Source organism: Canis lupus, chromosome X (assembly GCF_048164855.1).
Source record: "Canis lupus baileyi chromosome X, mCanLup2.hap1, whole genome shotgun sequence".
Lineage (NCBI taxonomy): Eukaryota > Metazoa > Chordata > Mammalia > Carnivora > Canidae > Canis > Canis lupus.
Genome location: NC_132876.1, coordinates 43,690,104 through 43,706,766, shown reverse-complemented (window position 1 = coordinate 43,706,766; position 16,663 = coordinate 43,690,104).

The window sequence follows — 16,663 nt, the reverse complement described above, 5'->3', positions numbered from 1 at the left end:
TAGAACATTTCCATCAGCTCAAAAAGACTCCCCGAGGCCTTTTGAACAATCCCCTCTTGACCCCTGGCCCTTGGCAATACTGATCTGCTTTCTATCACTATAGTTTTAGTTTTGCTTTTTCTAGAATTTCATATAAATGGAATCATACAGATGTAGCCTTTCTTATTTTGTAAGATTTTATTCATTTTCATATACTTTCAAAAACCGCTTTATTGAAATACAACTTCCATACTGTGAAATTCACTCATTTCAAATGCACAATCTGATGAGTTTTAGTAATCTTAGAGTTGTATGTGCATCATCACAATCCAGTTTTAGAATATTTTCATCACCACCAAAAAAAAGGGTTTCTTGCTCTTCATTCCCACTGTCAGCCCAGGTAAGAAGTAATCTACTATCTCTATCAATTTGACTTTTCTGGCCATTTCATATAAATAGAATCATGTAATACTTGCCCTTTAGTATCTGGCTACTTTCACGTGCAATGCTTTTGAGATTCATTCTGTGTTAGCCAACTATCAGCAGTTGATGCCTCTTCATTGTTGCATAGTGTTCCGCTGTATGGATATATGACAATATGTATATCTATTCAACAGTCAATGTAGGTTTGGATCATTTCCACCCTTTGGCTATTACCAGTAATGTTGCTATGAACATTCATGGTACAAGTTCTGTGCAGTCATACACTTTCTATTCTCTTGAGTATGTACCTAGAAGTTAAATTGTTGGGTCATAGTGCTAACACTATATGTATTTTGATGAACTGACAAATTATTTTCCAAAGTGGCTGCTCCATTTTATACTTCTATCCGCAATGTATGAGGTATCCAAATTCTCCATATGCTTGCCAGCACTTGTTTATCTTTTTTATTGTGGCCACTCTAGTGGGTGTGAAGTGGTATCACATTGCAGTTTTAATCGGTATTTTCCTAATGCCTAATGATGTTGAGCATCTTTTTATGTTCTTACTAGCTGTTATGGGCTGAATTGTGCCCATCCTCCAAAATTCATGAGATGAGTCCTTGTCCAGTCGAGACAAAGCAGTCATCTCAGGTATAGAGCTCACAGCCTGAAGAAATGGCTGAGCTGGCATCCACCTAGAACCCTGCCACACTGAACAGCATCCTTGGCAGCTTGCTGAAGGCTTCTCTGAGGACACGTAGAGTTGAGCCTGGAGACCCTGGTGCTGGCTAGTCCAGCTTGGAGAGGCTACCACCGCTGCCATCAGATCATGGATTTTGGGGCAGGGGGCCTGTGGTCCACTTTGCGGGTCTGAGCCCAGCCAGTGGCAGCCATGGAGAGGACTCTGGGGTTAATGCCTGCCCCTCACCCCCTACCCCAGTTCACATGTCTCCACTTCTCACTGCCCATTCCTTTTCTTTCATACTGTATCTTTGGAATCCAGTGTGTATCTCACACTTACAGAACATCTGAACTTGAACTAGCCACATTTCAAGTACTCAATTGTCACATGCGACCAGTGGCTACTGTATGGAACAGTGCAGTTCTATAGCTTTACCAATATATTTTGTCTGCTTATTCTGTCATTTACAGAAAGAAGTATGATAGAATCGTCCTATGACTACAGATGTACCAACTACTATTTCTATCAAGTTTTGTTTAAAAAATGTTGACTCAAAAAAAAAAAAAATGTTGACTCTAGGGTATTGTGTACAGCCAAATTTAAGAATTTTATCTTTTTCAACTGAATTGAATCTGTTGTCATTGTGAAATGAACCTTGTTATTTCTAGTTCATGCTTCCTGTATGAACCCCTTAACCTCATTTATCCTCTTCATGACTTATTTGCTATGGCTGCTGCATAATCTAAAGCTCCATATAGACCACATATTGGGTCACAAATCGGGTCTGAACCGATACCAAAAGATTGGGATTGTCCCCTGCATATTCTCGGACCATAATGCCTTGAAATTAGAGCTGAATCACAACAAGAAGTTTGGAAGGACCTCAAACACGTGGAGGTTAAGGACCATCCTGCTAAAAGATAAAAGGGTCAACCAGGAAATTAAGGAAGAATTAAAAAGATTCATGGAAACTAATGAGAATGAAGATACAACCGTTCAAAATCTTTGGGATGCAGCGAAAGCAGTCCTAAGGGGGAAATACATTGCAATACAAGCATCCATCCAAAAACTGGAAAGAACTCAAATACAAAAGCTAACCTTACACATAAAGGAGCTAGAGAAAAAACAGCAAATAGATCCTACACCCAAGAGAAGAAGGGAGTTAATAAAGATTCGAGCAGAACTCAACGAAATCGAGACCAGAAGAACTGTGGAACAGATCAACAGAACCAGGAGTTGGTTCTTTGAAAGAATTAATAAGATAGATAAACCATTAGCCAGCCTTATTAAAAAGAAGAGAGAGAAGACTCAAATTAATAAAATCATGAATGAGAAAGGAGAGATCACTACCAACACCAAGGAAATACAAACGATTTTAAAAACATATTATGAACAGCTATACGCCAATAAATTAGGCAATCTAGAAGAAATGGACGCATTCCTGGAAAGCCACAAACTACCAAAACTGGAACAGGAAGAAATAGAAAACCTGAACAGGCCAATAACCAGGGAGGAAATTGAAGCAGTCATCAAAAACCTCCCAAGACACAAGAGTCCAGGGCCAGATGGCTTCCCAGGGGAATTTTATCAAACGTTTAAAGAACAAACCATACCTATTCTCCTAAAGCTGTTTGGAAAGATAGAAAGAGATGGAGTACTTCCAAATTCGTTCTATGAAGCCAGCATCACCTTAATTCCAAAGCCAGACAAAGACCCCACCAAAAAGGAGAATTACAGACCAATATCCCTGATGAACATGGATGCAAAAATTCTCAACAAGATACTGGCCAATAGGATACAACAGTACATTAAGAAAATTATTCACCATGACCAAGTAGGATTTATCCCTGGGACACAAGGCTGGTTCAACACCCGTAAAACAATCAATGTGATTCATCATATCAGCAAGAGAAAAACCAAGAACCATATGATCCTCTCATTGGATGCAGAGAAAGCATTTGACAAAATACAGCATCCATTCCTGATCAAAACTCTTCAGAGTGTAGGGATAGAGGGAACATTCCTCGACATCTTAAAAGCCATCTATGAAAAGCCCACAGCAAATATCATTCTCAATGGGGAAGCACTGGGAGCCTTTCCCCTAAGATCAGGAACAAGACAGGGATGTCCACTCTCACCACTGCTGTTCAACATAGTACTGGAAGTCCTAGCCTCAGCAATCAGACAACAAAAAGACATTAAAGGCATTCAAATTGGCAAAGAAGAAGTCAAACTCTCCCTCTTCGCCGATGACATGATACTCTACATAGAAAACCCAAAAGTCTCCACCCCAAGATTGCTAGAACTCATACAGCAATTCGGTAGCGTGGCAGGCTACAAAATCAATGCCCAGAAGTCAGTGGCATTTCTATACACTAACAATGAGACTGAAGAAAGAGAAATTAAGGAGTCAATCCCATTGACAATTGCACCCAAAAGCATAAGATACCTAGGAATAAACCTAACCAAAGATGTAAAGGATCTATACCCTCAAAACTATAGAACACTTCTGAAAGAAATTGAGGAAGACACAAAGAGATGGAAAAATATTCCATGCTCATGGATTGGCAGAATTAATATTGTGAAAATGTCAATGTTACCCAGGGCAATATACACGTTTAATGCAATCCCTATCAAAATACCATGGACTTTCTTCAGAGAGTTAGAACAAATTATTTTAAGATTTGTGTGGAATCAGAAAAGACCCCGAATAGCCAGGGGAATTTTAAAAAAGAAAACCATATCTGGGGGCATCACAATGCCAGATTTCAGGTTGTACTACAAAGCTGTGGTCATCAAGACAGTGTGGTGCTGGCACAAAAACAGACACATAGATCAGTGGAACAGAATAGAGAATCCAGAAGTGGACCCTGAACTTTATGGGCAACTAATATTCGATAAAGGAGGAAAGACTATCCATTGGAAGAAAAACAGTCTCTTCAATAAATGGTGCTGGGAAAATTGGACATCCACATGCAGAAGAATGAAACTAGACCACTCTCTTGCACCATACACAAAGATAAACTCAAAATGGATGAAAGATCTAAATGTGAGACAAGATTCCATCAAAATCCTAGAGAAGAACACAGGCAACACCCTTTTTGAACTCGGCCATAGTAACTTCTTGCAAGATACATCTATGAATGCAAGGGAAACAAAAGCAAAAATGAACTATTGGGACTTCATCAAGATAAGAAGCTTTTGCACAGCAAAGGATACAGTCAACAAAACTAAAAGACAGCCTACAGAATGGGAGAAGATATTTGCAAATGACATATCAGATAAAGGGCTAGTTTCCAAGATCTATAAAGAACTTATTAAACTCAACACCAAAGAAACAAACAATCCAATCATGAAATGGGCAAAAGACATGAACAGAAATCTCACAGAGGAAGACATAGACATGGCCAACATGCATATGAGAAAATGCTCTGCATCACTTGCCATCAGGGAAATACAAATCAAAACTACAATGAGATACCACCTCACACCAGTGAGAATGGGGAAAATTAACAAGGCAGGAAACAACAAATGTTGGAGAGGATGCGGAGAAAAGGGAACCCTCTTACACTGTTGGTGGGAATGTGAACTGGTGCAGCCACTCTGGAAAACTGTGTGGAGGTTCTTCAAACAGTTAAAAATATACCTGCCCTACGACGACCCAGCAATTGCACTGTTGGGGATTTACCCCAAAGATACAAATGCAATGAAACGCCGGGACACCTGCACCCCGATGTTTCTAGCAGCAATGGCCACTATAGCCAAACTGTGGAAGGAGCCTCGGTGTCCAACGAAAGATGAATGGATAAAGAAGATGTGGTTTATGTATACAATGGAATATTACTCAGCTATTAGAAATGACAAATACCCACCATTTGCTTCAACGTGGATGGAACTGGAGGGTATTATGCTGAGTGAAGTAAGTCAGTCGGAGAAGGACAAACAATATATGTTCTCATTCATTTGGGGAATATAAATAATAGTGAAAGGGAATATAAGAGAAGGGAGGAGAAATGTGTGGGAAATATCAGAAAGGGAGACAGAACGTAAAGACTGCTAACTCTGGGAAACGAACTAGGGGTGGTAGAAGGGGAGGAGGGCGGGGGGTGGGAGTGAATGGGTGACGGGCACTGGGTGTTATTCTGTATGTTAGTAAATTGAAAACACCAATAAAAAATAAATTAAAAAAAAAAGAATTGGACCAAATGTTTGCTCAAAAATAAATAAATAAATAAATAAAGCTCCATATATTGTTGACCTTACATGACATTATTATTATGGTTGATGTATACAATGTTTACTTAAGATTTACCAACAGATTTACTATTTTTATTGTTCTTCATCACTTCTTGCATCTCTAAGCTGCTGTCTTGATTACTTGTATTTGATATTTATTTTAGTATGAATCTGCTGGGGACAGATTTTGTCAGTTTTTGTCTGAAAATATCTTTAGTTCACTTTCTTTTTCTGAATTTTTTATTATGAGATCATTCAGATTCACCTGCAGTTGTAAGAAATAATATAGAAAGATCCCATATGCCTGTTACCCAGTTCCCCCAATGATAACAACTTGCGTACATTAGTACATACACCTTGCATAGATACAGTACAATAGCACAATCAGGAAATTGACATTGATTCAATACAGTGACCTTATTGAGATTCCTCATTTAATTGTATTTGTGTGTGTGTGTGTGTGTGTGTGTGTGTGTGTGTGTGTGTTTTATTCTGTGCAATATTAATCACTTGTCAAGATTCTTGGGACCACTACAACACCCAAATACAGAGCAGTTTTATATCACAAGGCACTCTGGTGCTACCCTTTTACAGCCACATCCATTTCCCTGCTGCCATCCCAGCTCCTAGAAACCACTAATCCAGTCTTCTTTTCTAAAATTTTATCCTTTCAAACATTATATAAATGGAACCATACAGTATGTGACCTCTGGGGATTGGCTTTTTTTGGTCATCACAATTCCCTGGAGATTCCTCCAGGCTGCTATGTATATCAACGGTTGGTTCCCTTTTATTCATGAATAGTAGTCCATGGTATGGATGTGCTCCAGTGTTTAACCATTCACCCACTGAGGTACATGTGGACTGTTTCCAGTTTGGGAATATTATGAATAAAGCTGCTATGGACATTCATGTACAAGTTTGTGTGTGAACATAAATTTTCATTTATCTGGGATAAATACCAAGAGCACAGTTACTAGGTCATATGGCATGTACATGCTTAGTTTTGTGAAAAATGGCCATTCTCATTTCTCAGAGTGGCTGTACCATGTTACATTCTCGTCGGCATCATATCAGTGATCTAGCTCTGGAACATCCTCTCTAGCATTTGTGTTGTCACAACTTTTTTATTTTAGCCAGCCTGATAGTCATGAAGTGGTATCTCAATGTGGTTTTAATTTGCATTTCCATGATGGTTAATGTTATGGCCTGAATCGAGCCGCCTCCACCGAATTTGTATGTTTTTATTTTATTTTTATTTTATTTAAAGATTTTATTTATTTATTCATGAGAGACACAGAGAGAGAGAGAGGCAGAGACACAGGCAGAGGGAGAAGTAGGCTCCCAGAGGGAAGCCTGATGAGGGACTGGATCCCAGGACCCCAAGATCATGACCTGAGCCAAAGGCAGACACTCAACCACTGAGCCACCCAGGCACCCCCGAAATTGTATGTTGAAGGCCTAACCCCTAATACCTCAGAACGTAACTGTATTTGGAGATAAGGTCCTTAAAGAAATGAATCAATTAAAATGAAGCTATTAGGGTGGGAACCTAATCCAATATGGCTGGTATCTTTATAAGAAGACAAGGAGACTGCAGGGGCATGTGTACATAGAGAGACATCTATGCAAAGAGGCTGCAGCCATCAGCAAGCCAAAGAGAGAGGCCTCAAAAGAAACCAACCATGCCAACATTTTGATCTTGGACTTCTAGTCTTCAGAACTGTAAGAAAATATATTTCTGTTGTTGAAGTCAATTTGTAGTATTTTGTTATGGAAGCTCTAGCCAGCTAATATAGGTACTGATGTTGAACATCTTTTCATATGCTTATTTTACCATGTGTGTATCCTCTCCACTGAAATGTCTCTTCACGTCTTTTGCCCATGTTCTAATTGGATTGTTTGGGTTTTTTTACTGTCAAGTTTTTAGAGTTCTTTTTATATTCTAGACACAAGTTTTTGGTTAGCCATGTGGTTTACAAATGTTTTCTCCCAGTATGTAGCTTGTTTTTTATGTATTTCATAGGATTTTGATGAGATCCAATTTATCGGTTTTTTTCTTTATACTATGGTGATTCTGGTGTCAGGTTTAAGCGTTATTTGACTACTTGTAGATCCTCCAAACTTACTTCTACGGTTTTCTCTAGAAGTTTGCTAATTTTGTGTTTTACATTTGTTTGTTATCCATTTTGAGTTAATTTGTGTATAAGGTGGGGATTCAGGATGAGGTTCATTTTTTGCCTCTATATGTTCAATTATTCTGGCACCATTTTTTGAAAAGGCTCTTTCTTCATCAAATTGCTGTAGCAATTTTGTAAAGAATCAGTTGGATATATTTGTGTGGGTGTGTTCACTTTTACCTTTGCAAGATATTTTTGCTGGATATCAAGTTTTATATTGCTTTTTCATTTTAAAAAATTTTCCAGCTGTTCAACAATATCATCACATTGTCTGTTGGCTTCTATGGTTTCAATTAAGCTGTCAGTTTCATTGTTGCTCTTTTGAAGTTAATCTTTCTTTTCTTTGTTATGACTGCCTTAACCCTTAACTTAACAGTCTAAAAACAGTGTAAGCTTTTAAAGGAGCATCTGGAAAGAAGAGAGCATGAAGTAAAATCACATCTGAAGTTACCCCCCTCACACAACCCTAGATTTGCACTTTATTTATTTTTTTTTAAGATTTTATTTATTCATTCATGAGAGACACAGAGAGGCAGAGACAGAGGGAGAAGCAGGCTCCTCGCAGGGAGCCTGATGTGGGACTCAATCCTGGGACTCCAGAATCACGCCCTGAGCCAAAGGCAGATGCTCAACCATTGAGCCACCCAGGTGTCCCAGATTTGCACTTTAAAAAAAAGATTTTATTTATTTATTTGTTAGAGAGAGAGATACAGAGATAGTGAAGGAGAGAGAGAGAGAGAGAACGGAGCAGGGAGGAGACAGAGAAGCAGGCTCCCCACTGAGCAGGGAGCTTGATGAGGGGCTCACTCCTAGGACCTCAGGATCATGACCTGAGCCAAAGGCAGATGCTTAACCGACTGAGCTACCCAGGCACCCCTGCACTTTTGGATACTAGTTCCTGTAAACATTTTTTAATATGGCCAATTCCTTAATCCTTTGCCTATTTCTTTTAAATCATACCCCGTTCTGTATGTTTTCAGTTGTGGTGTCCCCAGCTGCAATGTAATATTCTTGCAGTCACAAAAATAGATAGCAAGGAAGACCTGCATTTATAATTCTTACCTTCTATTCAGTAGGTAAGAGATTTTCCTTTCAACTAACTGCATGGAACAGTTTATGGGTGTGTGTGTGTGTGTGTGTGTGTGTATGTCTAAGAGGGGAAAGGTACACAGAAGAAATAATACATTATATATATATGTAATACATTATATTACATATATTAATATGTAGTATGTATATATTAATAATTATAATATATTCTATATTATGTAATGCAGTACATAAAGACTAGTATCTCCACCCTTCCCTTTTTTAAAAGAAGAAACTTTCTCACTTTCAGTAATTTCCTTTGTATTCCCGTGACTCTGCCTTCATTTTACTTTTAGTTTCAGCAAAGGTTTTGGTCAGTTGGAATTTCTCCTACCATTTTGGTGTTGTTCTTGTGCCTGCGGTAATTCTTTTATGGCTCACGTGTAGGGTTTTCCACCTCTTTAGAGAATCTTGTTTTAATTTCCAGTATTTTTGCAGGGGTGGGATTGAAATAGTATGAATCCATAAAGTGGCTTCTAGGGAAAAAAATCCATTTTCCTGATATGCTAAGTACATTCAGGGGGCCTATGTTCGTTTTACTCAAGTGTGCAGGCAGCCTACCTTTGGAGAAATAGCATAAACTAAAGATTCTGTAAGCCATTACTGATGGTAACTATCAAATGTCGCCGCTCCCAGCAATTCAAGCAAAGCTTCCGTGTTCACCTTTTTGTACAATACGGAGCCTCTTTGACAGCTTCCTCAGGTTGAGTAGGAAACAGAATATCCGTGAGAGGCTGAGCAGAAAGCAAAACAGAAATATTTCAGCTACATCTACGAGTGAAGCCACGAGCTTTAGCTTCTCTAGTAATTTTCCTGAATGTCTTTTATGCCAGATCTCCAAGGGTTTTTCTCCCAGAAATTTTTGGGGCTTATGTCTGCATTTTGAAGGGCAGACTATTACACTGAAGTTCCTTTCACGGTGCTTATTAAGATACACCTGTATATAGCATTTTACAACTTTCGGAGTGATTTCATCAAGTAAACTCTACTCAAACCTCATAACCAACAAAGCTGTGATGTTGATAGGCTAATGACTGTCCCCATTTTAGAGATAAGGAAACTAAGTCAATTGTCCAAGATATTTCAGATAATAAATGACAGGACCTGAGTAAAGTCTGCTGATTCTGGTGCTCGTTCCTTCCTACAAAACTGCCCCCACCTCAGAAAATATTACATAGCCACGAATAAAATCTCATAAGTTTACAAAGAATGGATTTTTATTTTAAACATTTTTACCTGTGGAAATTGCCCTGCAGTTTTCCAGAAGTGTTATGATAATTAAGTACATTCGCATGGATCTGTTTTGAGCAGAGCATATTTTCACTCTTAGCTGAAGGCAAAGCCCCTGCTCCCAGACTAACAATTTTTGCTACATATCAGGTCACTTCTGAGTGCCCACGGAAGAGCCCCACACAACCAGAAGCTCAATATGAAATTTGAATTATTTATTTATTTTTTTAAAAGATTTTATTTATTCATGAGAGACACAGAGACATAGGCAGAGGGAGAAGTATGCTCCTTGTGAGGAGCCTGATGCCAGACTTGATATTAGGACTCTGGGATCACAACCCAAGTCAAAAGGCAGATGCTCAACCACGGAACCACCCAGGTGCCCCCAAAATTTGATTTTCAATCGAATTTGCTCCCCAGGTAATCAGAGATCAGTGAAAGGTTAGGAAATTTAACAAGTGTACCCTCTCTGCCCAGTGTAGACGTAGGCCTGGGACGCCTTCCTAGGTGTTGTGGGTTCAAGGAGGAGTTTTCATGCCTGAATCCTACCACTCACCATTCTCCTGAAAGCTTTCATCTCAAGAATGCTATGTAGCACAAGGAACAATTAGCAGTACAGCAGGAAAAGGTCATTCATTAATAAAGGCTTGATTTGAGGATTCAGCATATGCCTGGCAACTCCTCTTCTCTTTCCTTCTGTTGCAGGGTTCTCTGGTTTAAAAAAAAATGGGTTGGAAAATGCAGCTTACGCTACTCCCTCCTTTCTGAATCTGAGAAGCTAAGGTCTTCAGAACAAATTGGCCTGACCTAAAAATCCGGAGCAGGGGTAACTGACTATATAGACATAGATATATATCACTTTTCATGGTGATGACCTTGCTCACTGGTGACATGGAGCCCTAATGACTCATCTCAGACCAATCAGAGTAGTAGCTCCTATGCAGGAACTTCTAAGAAAGAGGTATATCAAGCACCTCAAATTGTAGGTGAGAGTATTTGCTCTCCACCATGGACCAAGGCTGAAGCATAAAGAGGGTTAAAAATGCTCCCCTTCTCTAACATGAGAGAGCAAGAGAGAGAGAGAACGCTTGCTGTTGCACATCAGTCTATTGGGGAATGGATTTCATGCTGGCTCCCTCTCTTGGGTTGCCATGGTGATGAGAGAGCGAAGAGCAAGTAATTGCAGAGATCCAGTGCTCCAGGGGTAAGTAACAAGATTCTCCTCTCAGCAGAACCATGCTTCCCAGGGCTTCAGGGTCACACAGAGGATAAGGAGGGGGTCTTGCACTCGATGATTTGTTATCTCAGCTGTGCTCCTGTTGCCGATGTGTCAGAATGAGAGCAGGCCAGCCTCTGGTACTGACAGTCAAGCCTGCATCCTCTACCCCCAGAATCATGTCAAGCGACACCAGGAGAAAGCTATTAACATACTGCTTCCCTCAGTGCTTGCAAAAAGGTACTGCCATCAGCACCCATGCTCACGGCACACATCAACACTTCCCAGTCTTTGTACTAAGGACAGAGTTGCCCTATTGAGCCCCAATGATGTCCAACAGGAGATGAGTGGCTAAATCAAGCTGGCTGTGAGGACAGGGCAAAGTTAATTTCTCAGCAGTGCATGCAGCTTGGCTGAGGGGACGATGCTCACCTCTCCTCAAACCCGTACTCTAACATTTAATTGTATTCTTGGCATGTGTTGGAGATGTGTCAGTCTTGGGCCACCTGTCCTGGTAATTTGCTGCCCTTTCTTTTAGGAGAAGAGTCATAGTTTGACAGGTTACTGGGGATACAACCTAGCCTCAGTAGAAGCAAGAAACTTGTTGTCAAGTGTAATGATGTGGTCTCCAAACAATAAGCCATATCCTGGGTTATTGATGCTTCACGGTTAGTCAGAGCTCAGGAACCTTGGTGGTTGGTTGCAAGGGTTGGTGGTAAAGCGCTAGACTCAAGAGAAGATTCTGGGTTCCAATCTTTTTTTTTGGCGGGGGGGGGGGGGGCGTCCAATCTTAAATCCTGTGCTGACTTGTGCAATGTTGAACAAGTCACTTCTCTTCCTATCTTCAATCTCTTCACTGAAAAAAATGGGATTATATATATATCTCCCTCTCTGGTTTTGTCTTATTTTTCCCTCCCTTCTCCTATGATCCTCTGTTTTGTTTATTAAATTCCACATATGACTGAAATCATATGATAATTGTCTTTCTCTGATTGACTTACTTCTCTCAGCATTATACCCTCTAGTTCTATCCACGTCATCACAAATGCTAAGATATTGTTTTCTTGATGGCTGAGTAATATTCCATTATAGATAGATAGATAGATAGATAGATAGATAGATAGATAGATATCTCACATCTTCTTTATCCATTCATGTGTCGATGGACACCGAGGATCTCTCCATAGTCTGGCTATTGTGGACACTGCTGCTCTAAACATTGGGGTGCAGGTGCCCCTTCAGATCACTATGTTTGTATCCTTCGAGTAAATGCCTAGTAGTACAGTTGCTGGGTCATAGAGTAGCTCTATTTTTAACTTCCTGAGGAAGCTCCATACTGTTTTCCAGAGTGGCCGCACCAGTTTGCATTCCCACCAGCAATGTAAGAAGGAGACTTTTTTTTTAATTTATTTTTTATTGGTGTTCAATTTACTAACATACAAAATAACCCCCAGTGCCCGTCACCCATTCACTCCCACCCCCCGCCCTCCCCCCCTTCTACCACCCCTAGTTCGTTTCCCAGAGTTAGCAGTCTTTACGTTCTGTCTCCCTTTCTGATATTTCCCACACATTTCTTCTCCCTTCCCTTATATTCCCTTTCACTATTATTTATATTCCCCAAATGAATGAGAACATATAATGTTTGTCCTTCTCCGACTGACTTACTTCACTCAGCATAATACCCTCCAGTTCCATCCACGTTGAAGCAAATGGTGGGTATTTGTCATTTCTAATGGCTGAGTAATATTCCATTGTATACATAAACCACATCTTCTTTATCCATTCATCTTTCATTGGACACCGAGGCTCAGAAGGAGACTCTTAACTCTCGAAACAAGCTGAGGATTGCTGGAGGGGAGGTGGGTGAGGGGATGAGGTGACTGAGTGATGGGCATTAAGGAGAGCACGTGATGGAATGAGCACTGGGTGTTGTTTGCAACTGAGGAATCACTAAACTCTGCATCTGAAACTAATAATACACTATTTGTTAATTCATTGAATTTAAAAGAAAAATGTAAATATATCATGGGGAGTATTACGAGATTCGGGTGAAATTGTGGATGTAAAGCTGCTCAGAAACACAGAAAAAGCCTGTGTAAAGCATGTTTATGAACATTCACAGGATGTACAAAGATGTACAGTCAGAACTTCTTAAAAGTATACATGGAGGAAAGTACATGGCTTAGCTCAGGTCTTGCCCACAAGCCTTAGATGAGTGTGTTGACAGTTCCTGCCTTGGGGCAAGACAGCACACGTGGGGGCATCCAGGACCTAATAGAGCAAGTTAGGGGAAGTCAAGAAGAGTCAGAGATGAAACTGCTAAGATGTGCCAAAAAAGAACAGTGCTGGGTGGCACAGTCAGTTAAGCATCTGACTCTTCTTTTTTAAAGACTTATTTATTTATTTATTCATGAGAGACACAGAGAGAGAGAGAGAGGCAGAGGCACAGGCAGTGGGAGAAGCAGGCTCCATGCAGGAAGCCCAACATGGGACTCGATCCCAGGTTGCCAGGATTACACCCTGAGCTGTAGGCGGCGCTAAACCACTGCGCCACCGGGGCTGCCTAGCATCTGACTCTTGATTTTGGCTCAGGTCGTGATCTCAGGGTTGTGAGATCAAGCCCCATGTTGGGCTGCATGGTCAGCAAGGAGTCTGCTCGAGATTCTCCTCCCTCTGCCCCTCCCTCCACCTTCTCTTTTCCTCTCTCTAAATACATAAATCTTTTTTTTTAAAAAAAAAGAACAGCGCTATATACATCATTGTATCTCACATTCATAATGTGCCAGGTTCTCTAAGTCCTTTGCATGTATTATCTCATTTAATTCTTACACTGACCCTGTGAAATTAGTATTACTGTCTTTATCTTATGGGTGAAGAAACTAAGGCTTAAAGATTAATGTGCTATTTGGCCCATGATCACTTAGCCAGCAAGGAGGAGAACCAAGACCTGAACCCAGTTCTCGTGTGACTCCAGAGCCTGTTCCGCATAACCAGCAGGTGCTAAATGGCTGGTCATAGAATCCTCTGGGTGATGGGCCTCCTGACCCCTTGCCTAGTGCTAAGGATCCAGGCTCAGTCTAGAGCTCGGCCACTAGGGGGCAGTGCATCTCCCGCTGTTACAAGATAGCAGTTCACTTGTGGGGCGGGGGGGCGGGCTCTTCTGGGAGTTGGCTGTTCTCTCCCCGGGTGGAAGGCCTTGGGAAGAACCCACAGCCTGACTCCAGCTTGTTCTTGGGTTTCCGCCTCAACCCCCATTTTATCAACATTTGGCTCTAGGCCCCAGGTGGCTCCAATGATGGGGACAGAAACGGCATGGCCGTTTACATGCTTCTCCTCCAGGTAGTGCACACAAGAGCCGGCGAGCTGCGCGCCCCTAAGGGCCTTTCAGGACTTCTCTGGGGGAATCAGTAGAGAGTAGGATGAGCCTAATAGTCAGGAACCAGGACTCTGTAGCTTCACTGTCCGGGTTCTCCCCATGGAGAACGTCCATACCTTCTGACTGTCACTTAACCTCTCAGAGCTCTTTCTTATCTACAGATATGAGCTTGGCGCCACCCATCCTGCTGGAATTTGGCGAGCCCTGCTCTGGGATAAAGCGTGCACAGTGCCAAGCTCAGTGCCTGGCCCACCACCTTGGGAATGGGTATGTAGTTCCTCCCTCCAGGCTCTTAAGCAGACACCCAGCAGGGGCCCACTGCGCTCAGAGGCCACACAGCGCTCAGGGGTAGGACCAGGAGCAGTCCCTCAGCAGCCCCTGGCCACCCGCCCCCACCCTGCAGCCCAGGAAGCAGCCCAGGTTCTATGGGAACCGCGCTGCTGCCCAGCTGGAGGCCCTGCAAACGTGCCAAGCTTGGCCGCTCTGTGCCTTTCAGCATCCCTCAGTTTTTCCTGGCCCGGAATTATTCCTAACCTCTGACTCACTTCCCTCCCAGCCAGAAAGGAAACTTTTTTTTTTCTTCCTCCCCTCCCACAGATGTAATCCTTCCCCCAGCATGTATATTTCATCTCCTGAAAGTGTGGTGCTCTGGCAGTAGACAGACCTGAAGCCTGCTCCTGTGGCTTAGTGTCGGGGTCACCTGAGGCACGTGCTGTCCTCGCTCAAAGACCAACTCTGCCGTATTAATTGTGTGACCTTGAGCAGATTCCTTAATCTTTCTGAACCTCACTGTGCTCACCTGAACTAGTACTTAAGATTCAGGATTGCTGAAGGGACGAAGTGACATAATACATGTAAAGGGCCTGGCACTTGGAACGGGCCGTGGATTACCAGCTGTGTGATTTGGGGCAAGGCTTTTTTTTCTTTTTAAACACTGTAGGGGCGTCCGGGTGGCTCAGTTGGTTAAGTGTCTGCTTTCAGCTTAGGTCATGATCCTGGGATCGAGCCCTGCATAGGTCTCCCTACTCAGCGGGGAGCCTGCTTCTCCCTCTACCTCTACCCTGGCTCTCTCTCTCTCTCTCAGATAAATAAATAGTCTTAAAAAGCACTCTAAGCCTCAGTTTTCCTATCTGTACCCATCCTGCAGGATTGGCATATTAAAAGAGTTCATCCTTGTCAGGTCTCTAGCTGTGCACTCAGTCCATACTAAGAATTCAATGATTATCAGCTGTTGTAACTCTTGCCCTCCTAGCCATCCTGTTGCCTTGTCCCCTCTACATAGGGAAAACTCCCTCTTCTGCCTTGCTGTGACGATCTCCTACCCACATTCTCTCAACTCCGCATGCAGGGCTATCTAATGGGAAGTTTGTCTCCTTTCTTCCCTAGGCTCCTGGTGTAAAAGGGTGGCTGAGTTCCCTGTTCTGACCTGTCAGGGATCTGGTGTTGCCCACTGCGTTTTTCAGTTTACCTCCAGTGAGCAAAGCTCAACCTTCATGCAAGCACACAAATCCAGGCTACAAAGACCTTGCTAACTCTTAGTCTTCTCATTCATAAATGGGCATAATATTATTGTGCCTGTCTCCTAGGATTATTGTGATTATAGTGCCACAGGTGATCATGGGTGTTACGGGAATGGCAAGTACCTAGTAAAGAGTGTTGTGGCTACCACTTACTAGGTACTCACTCTTTGCCAGGTTTTTGTACTTGGGTTTCTGTGCCTGCATGGAGGTTGCTGCAAGCCTTCCCACCTGTGAGTAAACCAAAAGTACAGTACCCCACACCAGGCTCCCAACAGATCCAAATAGTGAACTCAGGCCACCTGACGACAACCTTGTTTGGGAACAGGATGGGCAACCATTTTACAACAGGGGCTTGAAGTGGAAAGGAGACAAACTGCCCACTAGATAAACACACAGGTTCAGTTAGAGGGAGAGGGGAGAGGTGGGGGTTGGCGATACTCAGTGGGGTAGGGAAGAGGGAGTTCCTTGCCTAGAGACACAGGGGAATGAGCAGAGAGCTGACAACTCGTTGACACCTGAGTGGAGTGGGCCTATGGATAGAGCCAGCACATGGCAGAGACCCGATGGGATCACAGGTGCATCTGCCTCCAAAACCCACGCCCTTAACCATTACAATATTAACGCCTGGCACAGAGTAGGTGCTCAATAAGTATTTGTGTCATGAAGGAGTTTATACCATTGCCTCTTTCTGGAAAGTGTTCCTCCTCCATCTTTCCCTGGGCCCATCCTTCA